General features: G+C 42.7%; 1 pseudogene; it reads right to left on the reverse strand.

Annotated features, from left to right (window-relative positions):
• Positions 1–5,589: 5,589 nt before the first annotated feature.
• On the reverse strand, positions 5,590–9,782 carry LOC112226453 (annotated as a pseudogene).
• Positions 9,783–23,329: the final 13,547 nt, after the last annotated feature.

Here is a 23,329-nt window from a genome sequence, read left to right on the forward strand (position 1 = left end):
TGACCCAACACACATCCAGGCTGCGTAAGGGCTATTTGACCAAGAAGGAGAATGATTGCGTCCGAGTGCTGCATCAGATGACCTGGCCTCCACAATCACCCGACCTCAACCCAATTGAAATGGTTTGGGATGAGTTGGACCGCAGAGTGAAGGAAAAGCAGCTAACAAGTGCTCAGCATATGTGGGAACTCCTTCAAGACTGTTGGAAAAGCATTCCAGGTGAAGCTGGTTGAGGGAATGCCAAGAGTTTGAAAAGTTGTCATCAAGGCAAAGGATGGCTACTTTGAAGAATCTAAAATATATGAAAACCTTATTTGGTTACTACATGATTCCATATGTGTTATTTCATAGATGTCTTCACTCTAATTTTACAATGTAGAAATAGTGAAAATAAGGAAAAACCCTTGAATAAGTAGGTGTATCCAAACTTTTGACTGGTACTGTATGTAAAAGACAATAAATAAAAAAATTCAACAAACATAGCTGCAACGTGAACCACAGGATGCTTCTTTACTTCCCCTCTTGGCCTCTTTCTGTTTCACTTTTGATGTGTTGAGTTGTAGAGGTTTTTGGGGTATACTGAAAGGCTTCCAGTCTAAATAACTTGCTCTCAACTAGACTGGCCTACCAACAGGAACCTTGGCATATCTCATTGCTTTGTTACATAAGCTTGACTTGACATGTGTGATGACATCCAGGAACATTTGTTCCTCCTTGTGAGAGTCAGAGATGGACAGTGTCATTCCCATTGGGCCTAATCACTAATTACTGTTGTCCAGTGTTGCCTTTCACTGATTATTAGATAGCCATACATTCTTTGTTAGGGTGTATTAGCTGGAAGTCATAAGTTGGACCAAAGAGTGTGATGATGACTTCATTCTATTTGTCTTTGCCATTCATCGTTAAAGGCACAGATCCAGGATTTCTAAATTACAGCCAGAGACTGGAGAGGCTGTAATTTAGAAGTTTCTAACCTCTCTTTTACAGCATTCACAGAAGAGAAGGTTTTGTGGTGGGTATAGGAAACACGTCAATGCTTACGCTTTGACTGCCTTGACCATGAAGAGAAGAAAAACTGCAATTGATTAGTTGTACAGAATACTCAGTGTACTGGGCCACTGTTTGGTTATGTCATGATTATGGGACTTTTAAGTGTTGGTTTGAGTCATCATCCTGCCTGGATTTGTCTGGCGGTGAGTTGATATTATGTAAACTCATTAAACCCTAGGGTATAGGGAAGAGGCTAATAATGTCAGTCAAGTTCTCTGCCTCACAGGGTTGGGGTCAGTTCCATTTCAATTTTGGAAATAAATATCAAATTCCAATTTGTTTTATTTTTGAATTGATTGAAATTAAATTGACCAAAACATCACGAGTCGGCTCTTAGCTAATGAATATGCTGTTCGGATCAGTAGACGTGAACTTGGAATAGACCTTGGAGGCTGTCCAAGGAGGAGTATGGAATTCTGCAAACGCTTAGATGTGGACCTCTTCCACAAAGCAGGCATCCCTCCTCAAGTTTTCACAGACAAAGCTCCATTGTACTCCACAGACACGAGATGGACGTATTTCACTTCTGTGTGCGTCAATGCCCTAATCCCCCCCCCCAGTCCAAGTCAGAACTTGTATATGTAATACTGTCAGTCATGCTTGGGTGTATATGCATCTCTCACTCACACACACACACTCTCACACACCCATCTATTTACTGGAATATATTCTCGCTTTCATGCTGATGCCTGAGATGTTGAGCAGAAGGGAAGGTATTGTACTGACACACACACACACACACACACACACACAGTACATCAGATTTGGCAGTCCCTCATTTTATGTGTCTACCAGTCTCCTCAGCAGTTGGATTCTGACCCACATATCTGTTTATAGACACCTGCTGTATGAAAATAGACTTGATGTCAGTTATGGATGTATATAGAGGTTTTATGAGGGTTTGATGTTTGTGGGCACTGAGTGTAATGTAGGAGCTGGATTAGATGGTACTATGTGATTTACCAACACAAACTACTAAATGAAAGAAATGTACACATTTGATCCATCCATTCAAATCTAGATCCCCTCAGAAGTGGGTCAGCCAGAAACACAGCAGGGCAGGTATCCCTTGCCTAAGTATGGAGTCGGACAAGCTATTGGGAACCAGATTCTAAAATAACTGGATAGAGGATAGATTAAACTAGGGAAATCCATGCCAATAGACCTAAGTTAGAGCTACTGTCCAATGGGGTACCAAACACTAAACCACTGATCAAATCACATTGTATTTGTCATATGCGTCGAATACAACAGGTGTAGGTAGGCCTTACAGTGAAATGCTTACTTACAAGCCCTTAACCAGTGATGCAGTTATAAGAAAAAAATAAGTGTTAAAGTATTCACTAAATAAACTGAAGAAAACAATAAATAAATGAAAAAATAAGAAAATAGACAAATATAAAATAATTAAAGAGCAACAATAACGAGGCTATATACAGGGGGTACCGGTACAGAGTCAATGTGCAGGGGCACCGGTTCATTGAGGTAATGTGTACATGTAGGTAAAGTGACTATGCATAGATAATAAACAGAGTAGCAGCAGCGTAAAAATCGGGTGCTTGGGACAATGCAAATAGTCCGTGTAGCCATTTGGTTAGATGTTCAGGAATCTTATGGCCTGAGGATAGAAGCATTTTGGACCAAGACTTGATGCTCTGGTACCACTTGCCATGCAGTGGCAGAGAGAACAGTCTATGTCTTGGGTGGCTGTAGTCTTTGGCAATTTTTATCTTACATCGCCTGGTATAGAGGTACTGGATGGCAGGAAGCTTGGCCCCAGTGATGTACTGGGCCATATGCACTGCCCTCTGTAGTGCATTGCGGTCGGCGGCTGAGCACTTGCCATACCAGGCGGTGATGCAACCAGTCAGGATGCTCTCGGTGGTGCAGTTGTAGAACTTTTTGAGGATCTGAGGGCCCATGCCAAATCTTTCTCCTGTCTCCTGAGGGGGAATAGGCTTTTGTCGTGCCCTCTTCACAACTGTCTTAGTGTGTTTGGACCATGACAGTTTGTTGGTGATGTGGACACCAATGAACTTGAAGCTCTCAACCTGGTCCACCACTGCCCCTTCGATGAGAATGGGGATGTGCTCGGCCCTCCTTTTCATGTAGTCCATGATCATCTCCTTTGTCTTGATCACATTGTGGTAGAGGTTGTTATCCTGGCACCACACTGCCAGGTCTCTGACCTCTTCCCTATGTTGCTGTTTCATCATTGTTTCATCATTGTCAGTGAGCAGGCCACTGTTGTGTCATCAGCAAGTTTAATGATTGTGTTGGAGTCGTGCTTGGCCATGCAGTCATGGGTGAACAGGAGGGGACTGAGCACGAACCCCTGAGGGACCCCTGTTTTGAGGATCAGCATGGCAGATGTGTTGTTACCGACCCTTGCCACCTGGGGGGAGGCCCGTTAGGAAGTCTATGATCCACTTGCAGAGAGAGGTGTTTAATCACAGGGTCCTTAGCTTAGTGATGAGCTTTGAGGGAACTATGGTGTTGAATACTGAGTTGTAGTCAATGAATAGCATTCTCATGTAGGTGTTCCTTTTGTCCAGGTGGGAAAGGGCAGTGTGGAGTGCAATCGAGATTGCATCATCTCTGGATTTGTTGGGGCTGTATGCAAATTGGAGTGGGTCTAGGGTTCCTGGGATAATGGTGTTGATGTGAGCCGTGACCCGCATTTCAAAGCACTTCATGACAACGGACGTGAGTGCTACAGGTCGGTAGTCATTTAGGCAGGTTACCTTGGTGTTCTTGGGCACAGGGACTATGGTGGTCTGCTTGAAATGTGTTGGTATTACAGACTCAAGTCAGAGAGAGGTTGAAAATATCAGTGAAGACACTTGCCAGTTGGTCAGCGCATGCTCGGAGTACACGTCCTGGTAATCTGTCTGGTCCTGCAGCCTTGTGAATGTTGACCTATTTAAAGGTTTTACTCACATCGGCTACGGAGAGCATGATCACACAGTCGTCTGGAACAGCTGATACTCATGCATGTTTCAGTGTTACCTGCCACGAAGCGAGCATAGAAGTAATTTAGCTCGTCTGGTAGGCTTGTGTCACTGGGAAGCTCACGGCTGTGCTTCCCTTTGTAATCCATAATAGTTTGCAATCCCTGCCACATCCGACGAGTGTCAGAGCTGGTGTGGTAGGATTCAATCTTAGACCTTTATTGATGCTTTGCCTGTTTGATGGTTCGTCGGAGGACATGGCGGGATTTCTTATAAACGTCTGGGTTAGAGTCCCGCTTCTTGAAAGCGGAAACTCTACCCTTTACCTCAGTCCGGATGTTGCTTGTAATCCATGGCTTCTGGTTGGGGTACATGCGGTCACTGTGGGACGACGTCATCGATGCACTTATTGATGAAGCCAGTGACCAATGCGGTGAACTCCACAGTGCCATCGGAAGAATCCCTGAACATATTCCTGTCTGTGCTTGCAAAACAGTCCTGTAGCTTAGCATCTGTGTTATCTGACCACTTCCGTATTGAGCGAGTCACTGGTAATTCCTGCTTTAGTTTTTGCTTGTTAGCAGGAATCAGGAGGATAGAGTTATGGTCAGATTTGACAAATGGAGGGCGAAGGAGAGCTTTGTACACGTCTCTGTGTGTGGAGTAAAGGCGGTATAGAGTTTTTTTTCTGGTTGTACATGTAACATGCTGGTAGAAATGAGGAAACATGGATTTAAGTTTCCTGTATTAAAATCCCCGGCCACTAGGAGCACTGCCTCTGGATGAACATTTCCAAGATGGTGCTTATGGCCTTTTTACAGCTCGTTGAGTGCGGTCTTAGTGCCAGCATCGGTTTGTGGTGGTAAATAGACAGCTAAAATATAGATAAACTCTCTTGGTAAATAGTGTGTTCTACAGCTTATCATGAGATACTAAACCTCAGTCTAGCAAACCTCGAAACTTCCTTAATATTTGATTTTGTGCACCAGCTGTGATTGACAAATAGACACAGACCGCCACCCCTTGTCTTACCGGAGGCAGATGTTCTATCTTGCCGATGCACAGAAAACCCAGCCAGCTGTATGTCATCCATGTCGTCGTTCAGCCACGACTCAGTGAAACATAAGATATTACAGTTTTTAATGTCCCGTTGGTAGGATAGTCTTGATCGAAGCTCATCACGTTTATTATCCAGTGATTGCATGTTAGCTAATAGGCCTGATGGTAGAGGTGGGTTACCCACTTGCTGTCGGATTCTTACAATGCACCCCAACCTATGACCCTTATATCTCCATCTCTTCTTAATGCGAATGACGGGGATTTGGGCCTTGTCCAGTGTCTGAAGTAAATCTTTTGCGTCCGACTCGTTAAAGTAAATCTCCGTCCAGTACGAGGCGAGAAATCGCTGTTCTGATATCCTGAAGTTATTTTTGGTCATAAAAGATGGTGGCAGAAACATTATGTACAAAATAAGTTACAAATAACGCAGAAAAAACATGCACAATTGGTTAAAAGCCCGTAAAACAGCAGCCATCTCCTCCGGCGCCACAATAGGATTATGTGATATCTACTCATTCACGACAGAGCATCAGGTTCCATAAATACATATTTTATTAATTACATACATAAAACAAAATAAATGCTCATATCATTATCCATTATGCCCTATCACATCTTAATAAAACGTAAAAATGTTATAGATAAATATTACTAATATTGTGATATTGAAAATTAATCATTTTAGTAGATGCCACAAAGAAACTACACTGTCTTTTCAAAGTTTTCATGTTGAATGTACTTTTTTTTTAATAGATACACAAAAACATAGGCATGCATTCAAAACTCTAGTGCATCTCATGCCTTGTTTGAATAAACAAAACATAAGTTGTCAATGAAGTGAAATATTTCAACATAGCATTACGCTCCATATCGAAGCAACCAGTAACGCTCCAATATTACGAAGCAATTCATTTCAAAAATCCTCTGAATAAATGTCTCCAGCATAACGATGCACATCTGGAGTTATCCTAACTCTCATCTCCCACACTTTTATTCCCTCAACCTTCCCTTCCCCTCAGTCTCTGGACTTGTGGATATCATTGGAGAGCCTGTAGAACATACAGGGCCTCTCGTTGCTATGGGAACAGTTGAAGTCACATGGACAGAACTCTGACTATGACATCCTTGCTGAAGGTGTCTCCGTCCTCAAAGCGGACCGTCATAGTCGGTCTGCTGAGAGGTGCAGCAGCGCCCGTCCAGACAGGAATCACAGTACCTGGGACGGAACTTATTCACACTGCTGCAATCTGCGTAGGTCTGTTTCAATGGAGGGCTGGCCTTTTCAATACGACTGCACTCCTTACCCTTCTGTTGGTGAGAGGAGAAGAAGAACAATGTGTGATCCGAATGTTGATGGACTAGACATACATGTCCTTATGATTCAGTGTCACCCAGGTGATGGCATGGCATGGCATTGTCGGTTTGATTTGATGTATACCTTGAGGCTGGAGTAGGCTGACTGGGAGCAAGGCGGAACACACAGAGACGAGTCTCCTTCACCGGCTTGCACTGGCTGTTGTTGTTGGTGAGCCGGGAGGATACTCCTGTGCCACGGGACTTGGCACAGGGGGACCAGGCTGTGGTCTGAGTCACACACCTCTTGTTCCCCTTGGACATCAGGCGACTCTCAGGCTTACTTCTGAAAGCTGTGGGGAAAGATGGCCAGACAATTATTCAATGTGCAATGGAGGCCAGGTCCCACAAAACTTCAAGCAAATTGGACATGAGTTTAAATCACAGGAGGTTGGTGGCACCTTAATTGGGGAGGACAGGCTCGTGGTATTGGCTGGAACATAATAAGTTGAATGGAAACAAATACATCAAACACATGGTTTGATGCCATTCCATTCACTCTGTTCCAGCCATTACTATGAGCCGTCCTCCCCTCAGCATCCTCTACTGGTTTAAATCTAATGTGAGATGATAACAGGGGCGAAGGCATGGGTGGGCACAAGCCCGCCCACTGGGGAGCCAGGCCCACCAAATCAGATTGAGCAAAAGCAAAACAATGATACATTATTATTACAAAAATACTACTTGGCCCATCCAAATTTATGCAGGCCCACCCCCAACAAATTTCTGGCTACACCCCTGGATGACACATCGATTGTTGATAAATGGAATTTCCATTTAACTCCGTCTGGATGTTAACTGAGGCTGAACATCTATTGGAGCTCAATAAATCCACTAACCTAATCACTGGAATAAACAGAGTTCAATTGACTCACCAGGTAAAGACTTGAGTCCTCCTCTGTCGACAGACACCAGCTCGTTCTTGTTTGTGAGGTCATCTTCGGAATGTTTATCCTGGCGGCCATCTTTTCTGACCTGGTCTGCTGAGGCTGAGCCCAACACGTTCCCCTCCTCAGGGCAGACTAGCTCCTCACAGTAGCGACCAGGTACTTTGACCAGCTTGGGTTTGGCACAGCCCAGTTTGGTCAGGGAGAGCTGCTGGGGGCACAGGGGCATACACCCCACGGCACCATCAATGCACGTACACTGGTGCTTGCAGTTGGAAAGGAAGCTCTCTCCATTCTGGTAGATCTTGCTGTTGTACTCGCAGGGTCTTCCATCTGTTTTGGCTGTTTGGAGAAGCAGATGGGGAGACTGTTACTATGTGAGTCAAGCGCAGGGTTACAAAGGCAGGGTATATTACTGGAAACTTTCAAACTTTACCAGTCAAATAACCAGAATTGTGTTAACTTTCAAGTATTTGGGGGAATTTTATCAGATGAGATCTAGTGGCCTTTTTTGGGGTACTTCAGATTATCACAGGTGTCTGTAATTATCTCTGGCCCTCTGTGTAGTCTTTTACATGTATAATATATACAATTAAAAAATAATATTTTAAAATATAAATTAAAATGACAAAGCTTTAAAACATTATCCTAAATATAAACCATCAACTTAGTGAATACCATTGGTGTTTAATGAGGGTTTCAGCATGAAATATTCTTTTTTTACACATTTGTATTTATTTTAATGTCTTTGTTTTGGCGCCAAATTTGTGGCAGTTGTGAAAATAGTCAATAGTTGCAAAGTTAAGTAAAAAATAATGCCATTGTTGAATATATGCTTTTTTCATCAATTAGGCTATTTTCTCTTGAACCATATGGTCAATCCACTAGAAACATCGACAATATAGACACAGATATAAAAATGAATGCTATATATGAATATATATTTTATAAGTTATTCGAGTATATTACCTTTTAATTACCGCCATTACTGAAGATTCTGCTAACTTTGGTAAATTACCGGTAGCTTTGCAACCCTAGTCAAGTGTAATATTCTAATTATAGAGAATGCTCCGTAAATAAACCAGAAGCATAATTCCTTATTTAAAACGTTATAATAAACAAGTTTTTTATAAACTACATCTCTACATCAAAACCCATAGGAGCTAGATTTGTAGAAGTAATAGACTATCAATGACCGCAGCAGGGTATCAGAATTATTGTTTCCTATACAACTTTATCATACCACGACAGATGCCTTTAGCTGTGCCAGAAGCAGCCCCAAGATTGCACTCCAGTCCCTTGATGTGGTCGCATGGCTCTGTCTTGCTGCAGTCTTCATTGAGCTGCCGAGCGCAGACTTTGCAGCATCCACAGCCGTCTGACACAAAGCTGATTCCTGGTTCGCACCTGGGTAGGCCTACCTCACGAGGACACGAACATTCGGAGGGACAAGATGCTGATGCCTAAAATACCAGAAACATGTTATAATAGAAATGTTGACTTCATTTGTGATTTCTCCTAAAAAAAAATATTCGACTGTAGGATGGAGTGGGGATCTTAATCGCCATCAAGCACCACCCACCCTGGGCATTGGCAATCAATCACGCATATTCTTGTAGGCTATGAATGATCATGAATTAGGCTATATGTTTTCTTACCGAATTTAAACTCCCATAGAGGAAAACAACAAAGGAAAGCGCCAAAATCTTCATGTCTACTGACATAGTATTGGTACAATGTTAGCAAAGATAGAGGCTAATTTAGATGGATCAATCCACGCGTTTGCACACGGAATGCGCAATGTAAACTACCTACAGACTTACTGGGTTCTCTGGTGTTCCCCTCTCCTCTTTTATATCCGAAAGAGATCTGACGTGTGCGTTAGCTGACGGGTGAACTGTTCCAAAGCTATGCGAGAAATGTCTCCCAATGCTTCCTCCATTCAAGCCAAATACCACCCTGTCTACTTTAATTCTTACAGGGTTTCCATGACCATGTTACAGGCTATTTCATGTCGGAAACTAGGCTATTTATTTTAAGATATTTATGTGTCGTCTTTCCTGTCCTAACGTGGGCCCCAAATTGTAATTGTCACATGCCTTGTAAACAACATGGTGTAGACTAACAGTGAAATGCTTGGGCACTTCCCAACAAATGCAGAAAGAAAAATTATAGAAAGATAATGACAAGGAATAAATGCACAATTGGTATCAAAATACCTGTATAAAGATACCTGTGATCCCTGGGGAACTGGTACTTTTTATTTGTTCATGTTGTGATGAAAACAGCTCATCAGATGATACTATGAGACTATGAGATGCCTTGGGAGGGGCTAAATGTGATGGATCAGCACTCTTAACCATTTCCTTAGAGAGCTAGGATGAAAGTAAGCCTAAATATTACAAGATGAGCAACATATTTCTATGGCTAACTGAATGGAAGAAATCGGTCTCCCTAGGGTTAGGCCAGCCCAGGTGTTTAGAATATTGCCCTCAAGCTATGGTCAGTGTTTGTTTTTAAATGAATTCCCTTATTATTGCTGTCTTGGTCTGGTGTTGCTCCAGTCCTTCCTGTCATAATTGGCAATCTAGATAGCATACTATGTCCCGTAGTGCTGTTAATGGAAGTGACCTAATTTATGTTTCTCTAACTCCCCTGAATACCTCTGTTAATCTGGCAAGCTATTCTTGTCAAGATCGGTTTAGTGAATGTAAGATATCTAAATAATAAGTTATTCAGTGATCTTATTATTTCCAATGACATTGATATTTTCATGCTTTACTGAAGCCTGAGTTAAACCCGAGCATTTTAGTTGTCTAAATGAAACTACTCCTCCAGCCTTTGCTTATCTACAGAAATTCAGGCCGTCTGGATAAGGTGGTGGGGTAGCCGTCATTCATAGAGACAAGTGTATGCATAGAGACAAGTGTATGCAGAGACAAGTATTCAGGCCCCTAGACTTTTAAACATTTTTATTAAGTTACAGCCTTATTCTAAAATGGATTAAATCGTTTTTTTCCCTCATCAATCTACACACACCCATATTAACAAAGATGGGTTTTTTTTTTGTGCAAATAAAAAAACAAAAAACACTGTATTCAGACCCTTTACACAGTACTTTGTTGAAGCCCTTTTCGCAGCGATTACAGCCTTGACTCTTCTTGGGCATGAAGCTACAAGCTTGGCACACCTGTATTTGTGGAGTTTCTCCCATTCTTCTCTGCAGATCCTCTCAAGCTCTGTCAGGTTGGATGGGGAGCGTCGCTGCACAGCTATTTTCAGGTCTCTTCAGAGATGTTCGATCAGGTTCAAGTCCGGGTTCTGGCTGGGCCACTCAAGGACATTCAGAGACTTGTCCCAAAACCACTCATGTATTGTCTTGGCTGTGTGCTTATGGTCGTTGCCCCAGTGTGAGAATGGGCGCTCTGGAACAGGTTTTCATCAAGGCTCTCTCTGTACTTTGCTCCGTTCATCATTGCCTCGATCCTGACTAGTCTCCCAGTCCCTGCCGCTGAAAAACATCCCCACAGCATGATGCTGCCACCACCATGCTTCACCATAGGGATGGTGCCAGGTCTCCTCCAGATGTGATGCTTGGCATTCAGGCCAAAGAGTTCAATCTTGGTTTCATCAAACCAGAGAATCTTGTTTCTTATGCTCTGAGAGTCATTGGGTGCCTTTTGGCAAACTCCAAGTGGGCTGTCATGTGCCTTTTACTGAGGAGTGGCTTCCATCTGGCCACTCTACAAATAAAGGCCTGATTGGTGGGGTTCTGCAGAGATGGTGGTTCTCCCTTGTCCACAGAGGAACTGTAGAGCTCTGTCAGAGTGACCCTCGGGTTCTTCGTAACCTCCCTAACCAAGGCCCTTCTCCCCTGATTGTACAGTTTGGCCGGGCGGCCAGCTCTAGGAAGACTCTTGGTGGTTCCAAACTTCTACCATTAAAGAACGATGGAGGCCACTGTGTTCTTTGGGACCTTCAATACCGCAGACATTTTTTGTTACCCTTCCCCAGATCTGTGCCTCGACAGAATCCTGTCTCAGAGCTCTTTCGGACAATTCCTTGGACCTCATGAGTTAGTTTTTGCTCTGACATGCCTTGTCAACTCTGGAACCTTATATAGACAGGTGTATGCCTTTCCATATCAAGTCCAATCAATTGAATTTACCACAGGTGGAGTCCAATCAAGTAGTTGAAACATCTCAAGGATGATCAATGGAAACAGGGTGTACCTGAGCTCAATTTAGAGTCTCATAGTAAAGGGTCTGAATACTTATGTAAATAAGGTATCTGTTTTTTGTTTTTTATGCATTTGTAAAAAATAAAAATAAAAATAAAAACTTTACGCTTTGTGATTATGGGGTATGGTGTGTAGATTGAGGAGGGGAAAAAATATATATATTTTTAATCCATTTTAAAATGTAGAAGAAAGGAATGGGTCTGAATACTTTCGGAATGCACTATATGTAGCCATGTGTCATGTGTCAAATTTTCCTAGTTTTAGAGCCTTATCTTTAGCTTGAACAAGAAACAGCCCACTTTGTATATTTTAGTGTACTGGCCTCCTAAACCAAATAGTTTGTTCATTGCAGAATTCTCTGACCTGCTATCTCTTGCTACGCTAAATATGACAGGCTTATTATTCTTGGAGATCTTAACAATGTGTGTTATCCAAATAATGCACTTGTTGGGGAGTTTCTTAACCTGTTCGAGTGCATTAACTTTATTCTACATGCCACAGGGCCTATACACAACAAAGGCTATACTATTGATCTCGTGCTGTCCTATGGTCTGAATACTGATAACTTGTAAACTATTGATGTGTGCGTCTATGACCATCTCAGTACAGTAAAAAAAATTAAAATAGAGTCGATTGACACACCTGTGTGTTTATGCTAGAGACTTACTGTGGTCCCTGCAGCTCAATCCACTCTTTCCGCCGATTTAAAGTTTGCACCTATTCCATAACATGGGGCTTGTGAGAGCTGCCTTTTTCTACACATGAGAGGATCCGGACAAGAAAATAGTCACGAAATTGTCTGTAAAACCAGAACTCTGTGAGCTACAAATTAATATGTCACCAATATCGAAAGGGGAGACTCTCACGGTTGTTTGGCTCTATGACATCCACAAGCTTTATGGCAGTTGTCTGAACTCTATCTTGAACGTCCTCATTTCGAAGAGGTCTTCTCACTGAACCATATGACACCAATATCGACACAGGCGACGCTCATGAGCATAAAGGTGTCGATTGTTCTGCTCTATGACGCGTACAAGCTTCAGGGGAGTCAATTGAAGGTAACCAACCCAGTACCGGGCTGTACATTATTATATATTTTTCAATACTCCTTTTACTTATATCTCAGATATAGGACAGACAGTTCAAAACCTTGTTCCTTATTATTTATTTTTGGACTTTCTGTTTTGCCATGTATGAATGTGTTATTCAATGCATTTCTATTGGGCTAAAGCAGAAGGGGCCAAATTCAATGTTTCATCAAATACTTTGTATACCTATGGGGTCCTAAAGTTCAAAATCAAGTGGCTAAAGGATCAATTTTGCGACTATCTTAGCTTAGTAAATAGATATTGCGATCTAAGGGCTTAGAACTATTAAAATGCTTTCTCCTCCTACAAATATCTGTCACCACTCGTCCTCACATCCTTTTCTCCACAACTGCTAGAACATTCGTGAAGGCTTTTAGTATCCTCTACTGATGTTCTTGTTCTTTGTCGTCACACCGATGAGTTGCTGAACAGTTTTCATGACATATGTCAGGCTACTTTAGACTCGGTGGCACCAGTTAAAACCAAGAATAAACTGTTTGCCAGAGTCTCACCTTGCTGTAACATGACAAAATGTGTAATTATCTTTTCTTTAACCAGGTAAGTTGACTGAGAACACATTCACAGGAACGACCTGGGGAATTTTTACAGGGAAGAGGGGGATGAATGAGCCAATTGTAATCTGGGGATGATTAAGTGACTGTGATGGTATGAGGGCCAGATTGTGAATTTAGCCAGGACACCGGGGGTTAACATCCCTACTCTTGCAAAAAGTGACCACAGAGAGTCAGGACACACATTTAACGTCCCGTCTGAAAGACAGCACCCTACACAGGGCACCCGAGTGGTGCAGTGGTCTAAGGCACTGCATCTCAGTGCTAGAGGCGTCACTACAGACACCCTGGTTCAGTTTACCCCAATCATTGGGATATTTTTTTTAGACCAGGCCCTCCAACACCACTTCCAGCAGCATCTGGTCTCCCATCCAGGGACCGACCAGTACCAACCCTGCTTAGTTTCAGAAGCAGGCCAGCACTGGGATGCAGGGGAGTATGCTGCTGGCTTCTGAAGGCACGATCTCTAAACTTGTTTGTTTTTTAAAGTTGTTTTCAAGCAATTAGTGGCTTATTTGAATATAAACAACGTATTTGAAAAATTCCAGTCAGGCTTCTGCAAACTTTACAGTACAGGAACTGCTTTATTGAAAGACAGTAATGACCTCCAGTTGGCTGCTGATACCAGTGAATGCTCTATTCTAGTTCTTTTGGATCTCATTTCCGCATGTGATACTATTGATCATAACATCCTCGTTGACCGACTGGAGAGGTGGTTGGGAATCTCCGGGCAAGATTCCCAACCACCTCTCCAGTCGGTCAACGAGGATGTTATGATCAATAGTATTGACTAGTTCAGGTCATATTCATGTGGCTGGTGTTTCTCAGTGAGCATGGGTGGTTCAGTATTGTCCCCAGCACCTATTCACTATGGTGTCCCTCAGGGGTAAATTCTGGGCCCCTTCCTTTTTTCCCCTGTAAATGCTTCCCCTTGGTGACATCATCCGCAAGCATAACATTCAGTTTCACTGCTATGCGGATGACACACCGCTTTATTTACCGATCAGACTCAGCGACCAAGCTAGCGTAGCTAGCCTTCACAAGTTTTCGAGCTCAATTATAAGAAATCAGTTTTTTATTATTTGGCCCCCACCTTGCTAGAACACAGATTGTGAATAACCTTGGTCATTTGTCCACCAATGAGCTGCATGTAAAGAAGGTTGCCCAGTCCTGCTTTTAACATTCAAGAAATATATCTAAAGTCATGAATTTTATTTCAGTCACTGATCTAAAGAAAGTTGTGTGTTTTTATTTCCTCACACCTATATTACTGTAACTCTTTGTATATGTCTCAGTCATAAATCACTCCGTCATCTACAGTTAGTTCAAAATGCTGCAGCTCGGCACCAGAAAAATGCAACCATATCACACCTATTTAACTTCTCTACACTGACTACCAGTCACTTTTAGAATAGATTTCAAAATGATATTAATCACGTTTAAGGCCTGGTTTAGCCTCATCTTATATCTCAGATCTTTTATTTTAATTCTCCTTCTTACTGTCTTTTTCTTTGTTAGTACTTTCAAGAAAAATGATTTTTAATTGAATTGAAAAGTTATTATTACAATTATTATTATTATCTCTAGTCATATTTGAAATGCCTGTCAGTCACCCATCTGGGTGTGGGTGGATAAGTAAATGTATGTCCAACCCAAATGTCTTTCTTAACAAGAAAAGTACTTTGCCTAAGAGAGTTTGGAATGTTTGACCCCTCCTGGAATTTTTTTGTTCAGCCAGAGTGAGTCCGGATTGAGAGAAGACTAAAGGAGATTACAGAATGTGCTTGAGGAATGCCTGAAGGAACATTCCATTCAGGATGAACCTGGCAGGTGCCTTTGGAAATATACCCTTATACCCACATCAAAGAACAACAGCAATTATGAGGTGGGAAAATACTTTCCACCCTTCATTCCTGTCCTTTACTTCAGGATGATTTGCGTGAGTAGGGAACTTAGCAAAACAGACTGGCATACCTTTTCATTTAGTCCTTGTCTAACTTGAGAGTGCATATGGGTCAGTCGAGTCAAATCCAGGCCAACAGCAGACCTAATATTTGAGGAGCATGCATCACAAAGCTCTGAACAATAAAATAGCTGAATTTGGGGTTTTGAGTAGAACTTTTTCCTACATAGCCCCACTTCCCACGCATTGTTGAATGATTTTTATGGAACCATATTAGGTAATAAGTCAAAGCTGATATACTGTGGATTTTGACCAGTGGATTAGTGTATTGATGTGACGTACAAATATAGGAAGTCACCAAATCAGTAAAGGACTGTGGGGTTTGTTACATGGACAGTGATGGAGTAAAGACATGTTGAAGTTTACCACTTGAGTCTGGTTGATTTAATTCAGTACTTCGCACAAGTTGTAAGTATAGGATTGAACAATGGCGACGAGGATAACGTTTGAAAATTATAGTTAAATCTGAAAAGTGAGTTTGTGTCGTCAAGATGGAAAACACTGTACCAAAGTTTGACTGCTACAGTGAGCCTGCTACCCTAGGTCCATGCTGGACCAAGTGGATCATGGCGTTTGAGCTTTTCACGGATGGTAAAAGGATTAATACCACCCGGTGACGTTGATGCGGTTACAAAACAACGGAGGAGAGCTTTGCATCTACATCATGCTGGGACAGATGTGCAGGACATTTTCTCCACACTCGCAGACACCGGAGAACCAACGGACAATGTCAGGGCTGTGACTGCGTTAAATGCATACATCGTGCCACAGGTGAACACAGTGTTCGCGAGACAGACCTTTTATCAACTGACACAGAAAACTGCTGAGAAGTTTAGCAATTTGTTACTTGTCTTAGACAAGCAGCTAAAGACTGTGTCTTTGCTGGAGATCAGGACAATCAGATTAGAGATGCTATACTAAGCAAGTGTAATACGGAATGTGTGCGCTGAAAACTATTGGAGGAGGGCGATGGGCTAACATTAGGGCGGTCATTAGAGCTAGTCGCACAATGAAAGAATTGAAGTGCAAATGTCCGCAATGCATGTGAGTACAGATGCTAAAGATGTTTTCAAAAAGGAGGGGAAATAACACAAAAAGTGGCGGAGACAGAATGCAGAAGGAAAAGACATATCAGAGAAGGTGTGATATCGTTGTGGAAATGCAGATCATTTTGCAAAGGAGCGGGGCGGCAGGGTAGCCTCGTGGTTAGAGCGTTGGACTAGTAACCGAAAGGTTGCAAGTTCGAATCCCCGAGCTGACAAGGTACAAATCTGTCGTTCTGCCCCTGAACAGGCAGTTAACCCACTGTTCCTAGGCCGTCATTGAAAATAAGAATTTGTTCTTAACTGACTTGCCTAGTAAAATAAAAAAAATATTTAAAAAATATGTTATTTCAGATTAACAAAACCGAGACTATGCATTTGTGGTAAATGAGAACAGTAACACAGACAGGTTCACGTCCTCAGTGGGAGGGGTCAATTTATTCATGTTAATTGACTCTGGGGCCACCAGTAACATAGTAGATGAGAGCACATGGGAAATGTTGAAAGCCAAGGAAATCAGGTGCTGTTCATCACTGACTGATCAGGTGCCGTTCATCACTGACTGATAAAAAGCTAATGCAACAAGCGAGCCATTACCAGTAAAAGGGGTTTTCACATGCCAAATAAAGGCAAGCAAGCGCAGCACACAGGCTGAGTTAATTGTAAGGTAACCGTTGCTAGGTAAAGAGACTGCCATCAAATTGGGTGTGCTAAAAGTCAGTGTTGACATTTCAGCTGTGACAAATGTGAAAACACAGATAAATCACCAATACTCCAAGTTGTTTGAAGGGGTGGGTAAGCTAAACACAAAGCAGATCAACCTACATGTTGATAAAAAAAATGTGACACCAGTAGCACAGGCCCTTAGGAGTAAACCATACCACCTGAGAGAAGCTATGGTGAAAAAGATAGAGGAACTACAAAACTTAATGGAGAGAGTGGATGGTGCCACACCATGGGTGAATCCGGTAGTGGTAGTGCCAAAACCGGACGGCGACATAAGACTGTGTCTGGGAATGAGACAAGCGAACACAGCAATCATACGTGGCAGGTACCAAATCCCCACAGTAGATGAACTTTTGCAAGGAATGAATGGGTCTGCCATGTTCAGTAAACTGGATCTTAAATGGGGCTATTATCAATTGGAGCCAACACCAGAGTCGGGAGGCATAACAACGTTTTCAGTGCATAATGGGATATACAGATATAAAAGACTCATATTTGGAGTTTAATCGGCGAGTGAGCAGTATCAACATGAAATCGCAACAGCACTGGCAGGCATCGAGGGGGTGGAGAACATATCGGATGACATCAACGTCCACGCCCCGGACAAGGAGACCCATGACCAGTGGCTACATGCTGTCCTCAATAGGCTGGAGAACTGTGGGCTGACTCTCAACTCAAAGAAATGTCAGTTCAACATAGACAAATTGGTGTTTATGGGCATGTTACTCTCACAGAAGGGCATTGGGCCAATAGCTGAAAGAGTGAGAGCAGTGGTTGAGGACAGGGAGCCTGAGGCGGCATCAGAGGTTCGTAGCTTTCAAGGCTCAGTGTGCTATAGCAGTAGGTTCGTTCCCCAGTTCTCTACACTCTCAGAGTCTCTGTGGAAATTGACCAAGAAGGATACAACATTCCACCTCAGACTGAAACAGAAGGCATTTCAGACATTAAAAGAGAAACTGTCTGAAGCCGTGACACTGGCGTACTTTGACAAAGACACTTCCACAAAAGCAATAGCAGATGCAGGACCTGTGGGTCCTAGGAACTGTGCTCGTGCAAAAACAATACAGAGAAATGGTTCCAGTCTGTTATGTGAGCAGGAGTCTGCCAGTGTGAAGAAAATATTCACAAACTGAGCATGATGCACCCTTTTGTATATGGCAGGGAATTTGATCTAATCCCTGATCATAAGACGTGAGAGGCATTTTACAGTCCTCGCTCAAAGCATTGCACTCGCATCTGGATATACAGTTGGAAGTCGGAAGTTTACATACACCTTAGCCAAATACATTCAAACTCCGTTTTTCACAATTCCTGACATTTAATCCTAGTAAAAATTCCCTGTTTTAGATTAGTTAGGATCACCACTTTATTTTAAGAATGTGAAATGTCAGAATACTAGCAGAGAGAATGATTTGTTTCAGCTTTTATTTCTTTCATCACATTCCCAGTGGATCAGAAGTTTACATACACTCAATTAGTATTTGGTAGCATTTTCTTTAAATTGTTTAACTTGGGTCAAACCTTTCAGGTAGCCTTCCACAAGCTTCCCACAATAAATTGGGTGAATTTTGGCCCATTCCTCTTGACAGAGCTGGTGTAACTGAGTCAGGTTTGAAGGCCTCCTTGCTCGCACACACTTTTTCAGTTCTGCCCACACATGTTCTATGTGATTGAGGTCAGGGCTTTGTGATGGCCACTCCAATACGACTTTGTTGTCCTTAAGCCATTTTGCCACAACTTTGGATGTATGCTTGGGGTCATTGTCCATTTGGAAGACTTATTTGCGACCAAGCTTTAACTTCCTGACTGATGTCTTGAGGTGTTGCTTCAATATATCCACATCATTTTCCAACCTCATGATGCCATCTATTTTGTGAAGTGCACCAGTTCCTCCTGCAGTAAGGCACCCCCACAACATTATGCTGCCACCCCCGTGCTTCACGGTTGGGATGGTGTTCTTCGGCTTGCAAGCCTCCCCCTTTTTCCTCCAAACATAACGAAACAGTTCTATTTTTGTTTCATCAGACCAGAGGACATTTCTCCAAAAAGTACAATCTTTGTCCCCATGTGCAGTTGCAAACAGCATTTTCTGGAATTTTCCAAGCTGTTTAAAGGCACAGTCAACTTAGTGTATGTAAACTTCTGCCACACGGGAATTGTGATACAGTGAATTATAAGTGAAATAATCTGTCTGTAAACAATTGTTGGAAAAATGACTTGTGTCATGCACAAAGCAGATGTCCTAACCGACTTGCCAAAACTATAGTTTGTTAGCAAGAAATTTGTGGAGTGGTTGAAAAACGAGTTTTAATGACTCCAACCTAAGTGTATGTAAACTGTAGCTACACCACAGAGTGACCTGGAGACACTATGATGCTGAGCAGAAAGGGAAATCCAAGATCTACAACCATCGCAGAGCCAAACACTCTGAGGAGACCAGGTTCTCCTAAAACAGGACAAAACAATCAAGTTCACAACAACTTTCAACAAGATACCTCACACTGTGATCAATAAAGAAGGAAACAATGTGGTTGTTCAATCTCCAACCGGAGCCAGGTATTCAAGTTATACAACATTCGTAAAGAGGTATACAAATTGAGGAGCCAGATACACAACCCTGCCTTGTGCAACTGAGTACTGGACTTAATGACGGGCCTCCCCAGGTGGTGACAGTAGGCAACAACACCTACACTACGCTAATCCTCAACATAGGAGCCCCACAAGGGTGCATGCTCAGCCCCCTCCTGTACTCCCTATTCACCCATGACTGCGTGGCCACGCATGTCTCCAAGTCAATCATCAAGTTTGCAGAGGACACAGTGGTAGGCTTGATTCCCAACAACGACAAGAAAGACTACAGGGAGGAGGTGAGGGCCCTGGCGGGGTGGTGCCAGGAAAATAAGCTCTCCCTCAACGTCAACAAAATGAAGGAGCTGATTGTGGACTTCCAGAGACAGCAGAGGGAGCACGCCCCCATCCACATCAATTGGGCCGCATTGGAGAAGGTGAAAAGCTTAAAGTTCCTAAGCGTACACATCACTGACAATCTGAAATGATCCACCCACACAGACAGTGGTGAAGAAGATGCAAATGCACCTCTTCAAACTCAGGAGGCTAAATAAATTCAGCTTGGCACCTAAGACCCTCACAAACTTTTACAGATGCACCATTGAGAGCATCCTGTCGGGCTGTATCACCGCCTGGTACAGGAATAGCACCATCCGCAACCGCTCTCCAATGGGGGCACACTGCCTAACCTCCAGGACATCTATAGCACCGGTGTCACAGGAAGGCTAAAAAGATCATCCAGGACCTTAGTCACCCGAGCCACAGCCTGTTCACCCCTATGCGTCAAAGTTGAGACAAGAGACTGAAAAACAGCTTCCATCTCAAGGCCATCAGACTGTTTAATAGTCACCACTAGCTAGCCTCCGCCCAGTAACCTGCCCTGAACTTTCATCACTGTCACTTGCGGGCTACCACCCGGTTACTGAACCCTGCACCTTAGAGGCTGCTGCTTAGGTACATAGACATGGAACACTGGTCATAACAGCAGTAATATAACAGTGGTCACTTAAATATTATAACATACTGTTTTACCCACTTCATGTGCAATGCATTCAGAAAGGATTCAGACCCCTTCACTTTTTCCACAGTTCCTTAGGTTACAACTTTATTCTGAAATAGATTACATTTTTGCAAATGTATATAAAAAAAAATGTAATACCTTATTTACATAAATCAGACCCTTTGCTATGAGACTCGAAATTGAGCTCAGGTGCATCCTATTTCCATTGATCATCCTTGAGATGTTTCTACAACTTGATTAAAGTCCTGCTATGGTAAATTCAATTGATTGGACATGATTAGGAAAGACACCCAACTCTCTATAGAAGGTTGATAGTTGGCAGTTGACAGTCCATGTCAGAGCAAAAACCAAGCCATGACGTCAAAGGAATTGTCCGTAGAGCTCCGAGACAGGATTGTGTCGAGGCACATATCTGGGGAAGGGTACCAAAACATTTCTGCAGCATTGAAGATCCCCAAGAACACAGTGGCCTCCATCATTCTTAAATGGAAGAAGTTTGGAACCACTAAGCGTCTTCCTAGAGCTGGCCGCCCGGCCAAACTGAGCAATAGGTGGAGAAGGGCCTTGGTCAGGGTGGAGAAGGGCCTTGGTCTCCTCTGTGGAGATGGGAGAACCTTCCAGAAGGACCACCATCTCTGCAGCACTCCACCAATCCGGCCTTTATGGTAGTGGCCAGACAGAAGTCACGTTTTTCAGCAGCAGGGACTGGGAGACTAGTCAGGATCGAGGGAAAGATGAACGGAGCAAATTACAGAGAGATCATACAGAGCGCTCAGGACCTCAGACTGGGGGCAAAGGTTCACCATCCAACAGGACAACGACCCTAAGCACACAGCCAAGCCAATGCAGGAGCTGCTTCAGGACAAGTCTCTAAATGTCCTTGAGTGGCCCAGCCAGAGCCAGGACTTGAACCCGATCGAACATGTAGCAATGCTCTCCCATCCAACCTGACAGAGCTTGAGAGGATATGCAGAGAAGAATGGGACAAACTCCCCAAATACAGGTGTGCCAAGCTTGTAGCGTCATACCCAAGAAGACTTGAGGCTGTAATCGCTTCAACAAAGTACTGAGTAAAGGGTCTGAATACTTATGTAAATGTGCCACTTAAGGTTTATATTTTTAATACATTTGCAAACTTTTCTAAAAACCAGTTTTTGCTTTGTCATTATGGGGTATTGTGTGCATATTGATGTGAGGGGAAAAACTATTTAATCAATTCTAGAATAAGGCTGTAACATAACAAAATGTGGAAAAAGTCAAGGGATCTGAATACTTACCGAATGCACCGTATATATTTACTTTTTTCACGTTCTTGCCCACAGGGAAGGGGTGGTATGAGGAGGGTTTTCTCTAGTCGCCAGAACAGGGGGGCAGGAGGGTGGATGTAAAAGTATCCTCGGTTGATAAGAAACCTTGGCTGTTTAGGAGGTAGAGGGTGTGGGGGCCAGGTGGGTAGATAGTGATATGGGGGGTGGGGACTGACAACCAACCCGTGTTGCTAGGTGGGTTGGGGAGGTGTGGAAAACGTGGTTTCCGGGCGGGGGGAGGATGCGTGGGTATTAGACTGAGACATGTTTTGTTTTTCATTTCTCTACATAACATAGTTATAATTACAAAATCCTGTGTGATCAATATGATCATTTCTCTGTATGTATGCATGTATTATTATTTAATTTAGTGTGAGCCTGCGAATATACATGTGGTATAAACTGTTTAAATTTACATTAATATTGTACCAGTAACCCCCCACACACACACACACACACACACACAGTCTCTGTGTGACCGTCATTTTTCTGTATTGTTTGTTTCGTAAACAGGATTGAAGTCAATCAATTCCATTTTCTTTTAGGATATTCACTGTGTAATTGGTAGACCGTTTAGTATCCCACCAAAATGCACATGATTTATTAATGTTGTACAGTAGCACATCTAGTGAGAAGGTGGTTTGAACATACTGTATGTTTTTATGGGTCTGACTGACAGGTTTTATGAGGTACACAGGAATGTCTGTAGTGTACATTTTCAAGATGTGATTGCAAATCTAGTTCGTACACAATTTCTATACATTTGTTTTCCTCATTTTGGGTCCCTTTCCTTTTGCTGCATGCCATGGGCACTCAGAACAGGAACATAGTGTTCGTCTGGCATTCCCCGTTGCTGACTCGGCATTAAACACTGTATGACCTGCTGCTAAGCGCATGCTGCTAATCACAATACAGTCCGGTCTTTTGGCTGTTTCCTAACACGGAGAAGAGAACTAGCTGTGTTTCGAGGGAGTTGATTTTGTTCATGTTTTATAACCATTGCCTGGACTGTTCCTACAAGGACTGGTCTGTAAAGTCTACTGCTGTCATGTCATGGAGGAACACATTCTCATACCTAAGCATCTGGGACTTACTGTACAGGCCTTTATTGTACCTAGAGTTTTAAGCTTCAAGTTTTATTGGGTTGAATACGTATTGACTCAAGACATTTCAGCTTTGTAAACATTTCTAAAAACATAATTGCACTTTGACATTATGGGGTATTGTGTGTAGGCCAGTGACAATACAATTCTCTTTAATCCATTTTAAATGCAGGCTGTAACACAACAACATTTGGAAAAAGTCAAGGGGTGTGAATACTTTCTGAAGGCACTGTATGCACAATCAATAGACCTACCTATAATTAAGCCATTAGGCTACATCTGAGCCGCTTCAATTTTCATATCTATTAGGCTTATATCTAAAAGCTCACGCATTTCAATGTAGCCTAACCAATAACCTAAAAGTCAACATATTAGGTCTATGGCAACGTCACTTAACT

The sequence above is a fragment of the Oncorhynchus tshawytscha genome, linkage group LG28 (genome assembly GCF_018296145.1).
Source record: "Oncorhynchus tshawytscha isolate Ot180627B linkage group LG28, Otsh_v2.0, whole genome shotgun sequence".
NCBI lineage: Eukaryota > Metazoa > Chordata > Actinopteri > Salmoniformes > Salmonidae > Oncorhynchus > Oncorhynchus tshawytscha.